Source organism: Dipodomys merriami, unplaced genomic scaffold (assembly GCF_024711535.1).
Source record: "Dipodomys merriami isolate MVZ:Mamm:240054 unplaced genomic scaffold, mDipMer1.0.p SCAF_2, whole genome shotgun sequence".
Lineage (NCBI taxonomy): Eukaryota > Metazoa > Chordata > Mammalia > Rodentia > Heteromyidae > Dipodomys > Dipodomys merriami.
Window position 1 is genome coordinate 36,350,022 of NW_027203381.1, and position 8,337 is coordinate 36,358,358.

Sequence of the window (8,337 nt, forward strand, 5' to 3'; positions counted from 1 at the left end):
CAACAAGTTATGGTTTCTTAAATGTTAGTGATAAGAGCAATCTGAAACCACATAAATTGATTAGAACTCACTCATCTATCTTGTGATCTGAATGGATATTTTTATCTATGCTTTATTTTGAACATGTAACACTCTGTAGAGAATACTAATTAACTGAATTGTGTTGAGTTTACAATATATAAGATTTATAAAATGTATTTCATCACATAATGTTAAACTATGTCAAATAATGATGCATGTTATATCATCCTGGTGACTGACTGCTGCTTTCTATCCCAGACCTGAAAACATTTGGAGAGGACATTAGTGACCCCGGATCTGGGCTTACTGTGAAAGAATCTTAGGGGCTCCTGGAAGTGCCTCATTTTCAGGTGCTTTCAACAGGGGATGGGAAGCAGCAATGGCAGGCAGGCAGTGAGGTGAGTATGAAGGTGGTCTATGAGAGGCCTACCTGAGGCATAAGGGAACTCAGAGGTTTCTGGGAGCCCCAGACTAAAGGAATACCCAGGTTCTGAGAAGATGGTGTGGCATTTGAGATGAGGAAACTACTAAGGGATGCAAATGTATAATTTGGAAGCTGCTTTGGTTTGGATGTGGTTCAACCAAGTCAATCCATGTTGTAAGAAGCATGACTGTTTGCTCAAGAGACTGGATTGGTTCTCCTAAGACTATATTAATTCTCAAGGGAGCAGCATTAAGGAGCAGGCAGCTCCTTCGTAGCCTCTCTCTCTTCCGCATGTATCAATTTTACTGTTTTTCCACCTTGTAAGGAAGAGCACATGGCCCTCACCAGAAACCAATGGAAGCTGCCACCTAACTTGGCCTTATAGCTTCTGGACCTATAATCCTAGTCTCAGGTATTTCATTTGGGCAACTGAATACAGACTAAGAGAGAAGCAAAAGGCAAGAACCAGGAACTCCAGCCAAGGGTACCGATGCATCCCTTAAAAGAGCAGATGGTGCTAGGCCTTTTTGCAAGCACCATTCAGGAAAAAGACCAGAGCAGCCCTCTGCCCCAGAGATCAGGCTTGCTGCCAAGAAGACCCATAACTTATTCCATATGTCCAACTGCCACATTGGAAAGGAGAAGGAGAAAGGAACTGAACTCTTAAAAACTGAGCAATTAGCTATAGAGCCTCGTTTACCCAAAGGAAGCTATTTAAACTAGCAGTGACAAGAGGTTCATGATTTGCAAAGACTGAATGGTGAAACGGACAAGCATTTTCAAGACGGAGATATTGTTTCCTTATTAAACAAAGTCTCCCTACTAGCCCTTAGGCTAGGAATGAAACAGATGGTAGGGCCTACTTCTCCCTGAGGTACTGGAGTAAGAGTTAAACATTGTTAGTGGACTGTTAAGTACTGTTAAATCACTGTTGATGCTAATGATAAACCTTTATTATAAGCACTCTTTCAGAAGGATCTTTTTTCTGTAACTGTGTTGAGATGTTAGGGGTGACAAAGGCTTGACTCCCTAATGGACGGCTGTGTGACCCTTCTCTGGAGCTCCAGCTGTCTTAAGGGAAGAAATGCCAGACAAGCAACTACACTGCCCTCATGTCAGCATCAGCCATTTTGGACCCAAAGCATGCCTCTGGCCCAGAAATCACTTCCTTAACAAACAGATTGCACCAGACTTTTGCTAACACAAGCCTAAGAGAATTCTACAAGATCTTGTGGCCATTTCCAAGCAGGCCAGAGGAGGAGTACTTCCTTACCCTGGTGGGCCAGCAAAGAGCCATTACTGGTGCAAACACAGTCCTCACTTGCACATGGGCCTGCCATGACTGAGGAAGACACTCTGGCCCTCTTCCCATTCTGAATATACAAGCAGGCACTTGGCTTGTTTGGGGAGCAGCTGGGAAGAGACTCTCCTGAGAGTTGCAACATTCAGTCCAGATAAACACTTCTCCGGAATGTCTCCTTTGTCAATTTTTTTTTAAATTTTCATCAGTAGTAGACTAACTGACCTGGTAACCTGAAGTGAAGAGGTAGTAATGGAGGTAAGAGCAGTGGCAAGATATCCAGAGACATCCCAGCAAGAACAAGGGTGGAGCTGACAAGCACAGAACCCATCCTCAGAAGAGTGTCAGGAATGCCACAGATGAGGGCATTTGCAGAAACATGGGGCTGATCAAGGCTCGTGGCACTGGCAGCAGGAGAGGGCAGTGGCTACAGCAACCCTCCCTCCACCTTCCCGACATAAAACTGACGTAGGAGAGAGTTAGAGCTCTAACACTTGCCCTTGTCATGATCTGGCACACCCCAGAGCACAAAAGCTACCAGCTATAAATCACCCACAGACCCAACAACTGACTTATTCAAACTGCCAAGGTAGAGGGCACCAAGCGTTCCTGTGCACTGCCTGCCTTGACCTCAAAACACACCAAGGGTCTGAGGTAATTGGAAGAGCTTCTTGCCGTCCCTTGGTTTTTATCTGGATAGAGAAGAATGACCCCAGCCAACTGGGTTTTTAAGTACCTTAAGGATCTGCTACAGAAAAGGTCAGATAAGGTGATGTTAGGAAAATGAACCCTAAGATATGTATTCAGATGTTTTTTTCTTTCATGCATTTGTTTCTAACACATTTATAAGATTATTTCTTTGTTGCTTTGTATGTCCCTCCCCACAGTATAACCCCTGCTTTCACTGTATTTGATGTCGGTATAATTTGTGGAGGGGAAGGGGAAAAACAAGTCGTTTAAATAAGGATACAGGTGGACCCGTTGCAACAATGAGAAGTACAAGTTTGTCATGTCGAAAATGAACTTTACAACTTTGGTGGGGGGGAGGATTGGGTGGGGGTGGGGGAGGCTGGGAAGGGATGGGAAGGGGAAACCAAGGAGGAGGCTACAATGCTTGATAAGAAATGTACTCATTATCTTGCCCATGTAATTGTAACCCCTCTGTACAGTATTTTCACAATAAAAAAATAAATAAAAATTTTTAAAAAAAGGATCTGCTACAGAAAATAATCATTGCCTGAATATATTTATGAGACTAAAAACAAATGGCCCGTGCTTCCGTGATTAACTCTGAATGGTAGAGTGATGGATTTTTTTTATTTTCTTTGCAAACTTACCTGAATATTATTAATCTGTCAAAATAAACAATCATTACTATAATCAGAAAATATACAATGTATTATATTACCCAAAAAATGATATTCACATTTTTCAGCCTGCTCAAAAATTTCGTCTTTTTTTCTTCCCTGTTCTTCCCTTTCTGGTTTTGTGTTTGCTGTTACTAGTGTTTTTTCACATTCTCAGCTAGCACTCTGCCACTTAAGCCATACCTTCAGCCGGTCTTTTAGATGATTTATCAGAGATAGAGACTCTCTAACTTTTCTGTATGGGCTAACTTTGGACCTCAGTCCTCCAGATCTGAGCCTCCTAAATAGCTAGGTCTTACAGGCATAAGCTGCCAGTAATAAAAGAAGAAAATGGCCCTGATCCTGACCCTCTTTCTCATCTTCATTTTCCTCTCCCAGCACTTGAACTGCACCACTGACTTGCTATGCCACACAGGACAAGCTTCCTCGGGGTTTTGAGTGGTTTAACAATTTGTTCACCCTTAATCTTGAATGTGGCAAAACTCCCTATAGCAAAAGAAAGGTCAAAGCTCATGCAGGAAAGAGGAGATCATTGGTCACTTTCAAGTTCCTCTTGTTTAGTTGATATTGGGAACAAGAAAACTACACCATGATAAAACTCTTGATAAGCTTTTTATAACTGCATGTTCAACACAGTATCCTTTGCTACATGTAGCTAGGAACTCCTTAAAATAAAAAGTGAAACAGAAATTGAATGTTTAATCTTATTTGATTTTGAGTGTGTGTGAGTCTGTGGGGTGGGGGTGTATCTGTGTGTGTGTAGGTGTGTGGGGTATATGTATGCCAGTATGGGTGCTTGAACTCAGGGCCTTACACTTTCAGTTGGCTTTTTCATTCAAGGCTACCGCTGGAGCCTCAGCATTACCTCTGGCTTTTGATTGGTTAATTGAAGATAAGAGTCTCACAGACTTTCTTGCCTGGGCTGGTTTTGAAGCATGATCCTTAGACTTCAGCCTTCTGAGGAGCTAGGATTACAGGCATGAGCCACTGACACTCAGCTAATTTTAATGAAATTAAATTTTAAAATGCTACCCAATTCAATTATTGACTATTTTAAAGTATATTCTGAATCTACTTTTCCAACTACAAATTTATGATGACATCAGAAGACAAATCAAGCATTTCTAATGAAAATCTAGTCGGCAAATGAACAAATTTTGTAACTATAAAACACAATTTTCAAATAATAAGAAAAAGTATTTGTTTTCCTACAATTTTACATTGATTGCATCTTGAAATAATATTTGACATATTGTATTAAATAAAATACTGTATTATAGTTAATTTACCCATATGTTTTTACTTTTTAAATGTACCAACTAGGAAATTTTAATTACATACATGGTTCACATTATATTTTTCTCTTGAACAGTGCTGTCTTCAAAGTTATTATGGCAGAATTGGACCTAAAACTTAAGATCTAAATTAGATGTAAAAGTTAGTTTGCTATACCAAGGACTTTCTATTCTTACAAATCTACATAAAATCTTTCCAAGTCTTAAACTGGAAATAATATTATTTTTCTCCAAAATTTGCCTTATATATATTATAATTTCCATGCTATGAACTAAGAAGATATTTTTGCAGCACTTAAAAAAATTAAACACTCATAAAGAGTCCATACTTGTGAGAACTATAATTATGTTATTACAATGTTGTTTCAACCACATTGCTTTAAACCTAGAAAATTCTGTCCTTCTAAACCAGGCTAATGCAAGGTGACTGCAGATGCTGGGTAATTTTTTATTACAGCTAATAGTTCCTTTATTTTCTACTTGCCGTTCTGACCTGACCACTTTTGTCTCTTGTGGCTCAGAATTGGACAATTGAAATTTCCCAGAGGCCCATTTTCTTAACTTAACAAAGCAGTGGCAAGCGTTCTGTCTCTATTCACAGTAATGGTTTTTTGCCTTTTCAATGAACAAGTCAGACTGAGAATAGTTTCCAGAGCTTTCAGAACTTTTTCCATTGAAATGCAAACACTCTTCTGGCGCCTCTGAAAATTCTGAGAAATGGCTGGGTTTTGGCAATGTGTCCAGGAAACCTGGCACCCTTGTACTGATTTGAGTTCTCCCCTTTGCAAAGATATTCAAGAGAGGTCCGCAGTTGACTGTCTCCTGCAGAGCATACTTGAACACTGAAAAAAAGAGTAACTTTTCATCCAATTTGGAATTGTGATCAACAAACCTCAGAATCGTACCTTTGTTGCATCTTCTCTCTCAGTGTTCTTTAGCTTCTTCCTGTGGCATATTTCCTCTGAACCTTGTGACTGGATTGATAACCCCAGTCCAGAAGACCACTCCTACTCCAGAAGGATGATGGCGACCATCTTCTCAGGTTCTCTATTGTGGCTATCCTGACTAGTCTAAAACTTGCCATTCACCTTTTTTTATTGTTTCATACAGCCAACATACCCTGTTCCAAAGCATCCTTGCCTTCATTTTCTCTGCAATAAGGTTATGTGCCTGAGCAGAGGAAAAAAAGAAATTGTCAAGTGCTGAATCAACCCATCACCAGATTCGGACTTCATTTAAAGCCAGCTTGGCTCTCTCTTCCTTTCATGTTGTCTGTCATATATAATACAGGACACCATCATACAACAGTCATGGCCAAGATCACCCAGAAGGCACCAATTGTTTGGTTTTTCCTCTGTTACCTATAGATTAAACTGGGAGGATAACTTACTACTGATTGTGACAAGAAAAAAAGCATCAGACAGCTTCTAGCATGTTAAAGGAAGGTGGTAACGTCATGCCCAGTTAGAAGGTATGATATCATCTGAAGTAGAGCTAAAGAAGAAAATGAAAGAATACGCTGCCTTCTCTTAGATGCTGTGCAGCACTGGGATCCAGTTCACTAGCCTCATTCTCTGTTCTCCTTCACAGAGGAGACGTAAATATCATAGCTATGAAATTCAATTGAAGCACAGTATAATGTTTAACAGTAAATTCCTCTAGAATGCTAGTTCATTTTCTGAAAAGTATGGGAATCTGACTAGACAATATTCAAATCCAGTGAGTCTATAAATCTGAGTCATATTTCGGATCAGCTATCTTAAATAATGTTTTGCAAGCCTGTGGCCCCAAATGAAGTCAGAATAGCAGTATGCACCTTTAACAATAAAGTTGACGATAAAATGATTTTTCTGAATAGACATTAATAAAAATAAGATAAAATTATATATTTAAAAAACTTCTAGCCATGCATTTATAACTATGAATTACACTTAAATATTGGCAGCACAAAGGCATGGCACCAGGCATGCAGTATATATGCTCAAGAAAATGTTCTCTGAGTTGGTTCCATATCTTAGCTATGGTAAATAATGCTGCAACAAACATAGTCATGCTGGTAGCTTTAGTATGGTCTTGTTTGTGATCATTTGGGTAAATGCCCAAAAATGGGATTGCTGGATTTTATGGGAGCTCTGCCCCTCAGTAGATGAATGGATCAAGAAAATGTGGTCTATATACACAATGGAATTCTATGCCTCCATCAGAAAGAATGACATTGCCCCATTTGTTAGGAAATGGAAAGACTTGGAAAAAATTATATCAAGTGAAGTAAGCCAAGCCCAAAGAAACATAGGTCCCATGGTTTCCCTTATTTGCAATACCTAGGATATGTCTGAGACAAGCAGAAAAGGTCAGATAAGGTGACGTTAGGGAAATGAACCCTAAAGTATGTATTCAAATGATTTTTTCTTTCATGTGATTGTTTCTAACACATTTATAAGATTATTTCTTTGTTGCTTTGTATGTCCCTCCCCCACAGCATAACCCCTGCTTTCACTGTATTTGATGTCAGTATAATTTGTGGAGGGGAAGGAAAAAACAAATCATTTAAATAGGGATACATGTGGACACAACAATGAGATGTACAAGTTGTTATGTCTAAAACGAACTTTACAACTTTGGTGGGGGGGTAGCGGGGAGGATTGGATGAGGGGCGGGGAGGGGCAGTATGGGAAGGGATGGGAAGGGGAAACAAAGAGGAGGCAACAATGCTTGATCAGAAATGTACTCATTATCTTGCCCATGTAATTGTAACCCCTATGTACAGTATTTTCACAATAAAAAAATAAAATAAATAAACATATACCATCAGATATTCCTCTATTTAATAAAAATCTATTCTAGTTCTTGAGATGCATGTGTGTCACAAACTGTCTTCAAAACAAAAATAAACTAATATAAAATGGAGGGGCTGGGGGTTTAGCCCAGCAGAAGGGCGCCCGCCTGGCGCACGCAAGACCCTGGGTTCGGTCCTCAGCCCTGGGGGAAAAAAAACTAATATAAAATGGAGAATAAGGTTTAAGTAAAGCACCTATATTTGTAGAAAATGAGAAGTTCTTAAAAGAAATTTGCTCAATTCTTACAACCTTCCAAACAACCTGGCAAAACCATTAGTGTAATTACTTCACTACATCTCACTTCTGTATGGGTACTGGAGAAACAGCATCCTCAGCGAGCACTCTCTCACATAGCTCCCATTTAGGAGTTCAAGGATGCTAAAATAGAGCTGAGAATCACATAGAGGATCATAAGACCCAAAGCACAAGAGGCAGAAAAGGGGAAAGAAGGAGCCAAACCAGTCAGCACAGATCCAAATCAACTCTTCTCTTACAGAATAAACATTGTGTTGTGCCATCTTGCAAAGAAATAAAATGAAAAATTGCTTCCAATGGCCTCAGAATGATCCCTGCTCTGAGGCACTGGAAAAAAATTGATTTCAATAATTGAAAGAGAGTTTTGTGGTGCATGAACAATCAGCCTCACAGAAGATTCTGCCTGCACGGCCCACTGACTTCTACAATATCTGAATGAAAACTGTCCTATTCCCACAGATAAACCAAGTGGGCTAAAATCTGTGTCTCTTTTTGCATCTGTCTTTAAACGTAAGTCTGAAAGTTAGTTATTATAAATGCCAATTAAGATCTGGAAGTGATAGCAGATGGCTGTCCAGGTATGGACATGTCATCAAATCTTAACTGTGATAGATTCACTCCATCCTGGGCAGAGGTTTGCTTGCTTGATTGCTTCTTTCCTTCCTTCCTTCCTTCCTTTCTTTCTTTCTTCCTTCCCTCCCTCCTTTCTCCCTTACTTCTCCCATCCCTCCTTCCCTCACTTCTTTCCACCCTTCCTTCTTCCTTTCTTTTCCCGATCAAGGAAATACTGTCACAAACACTCATGATGATTAACAACACACAGGTAGTTAAATACTTT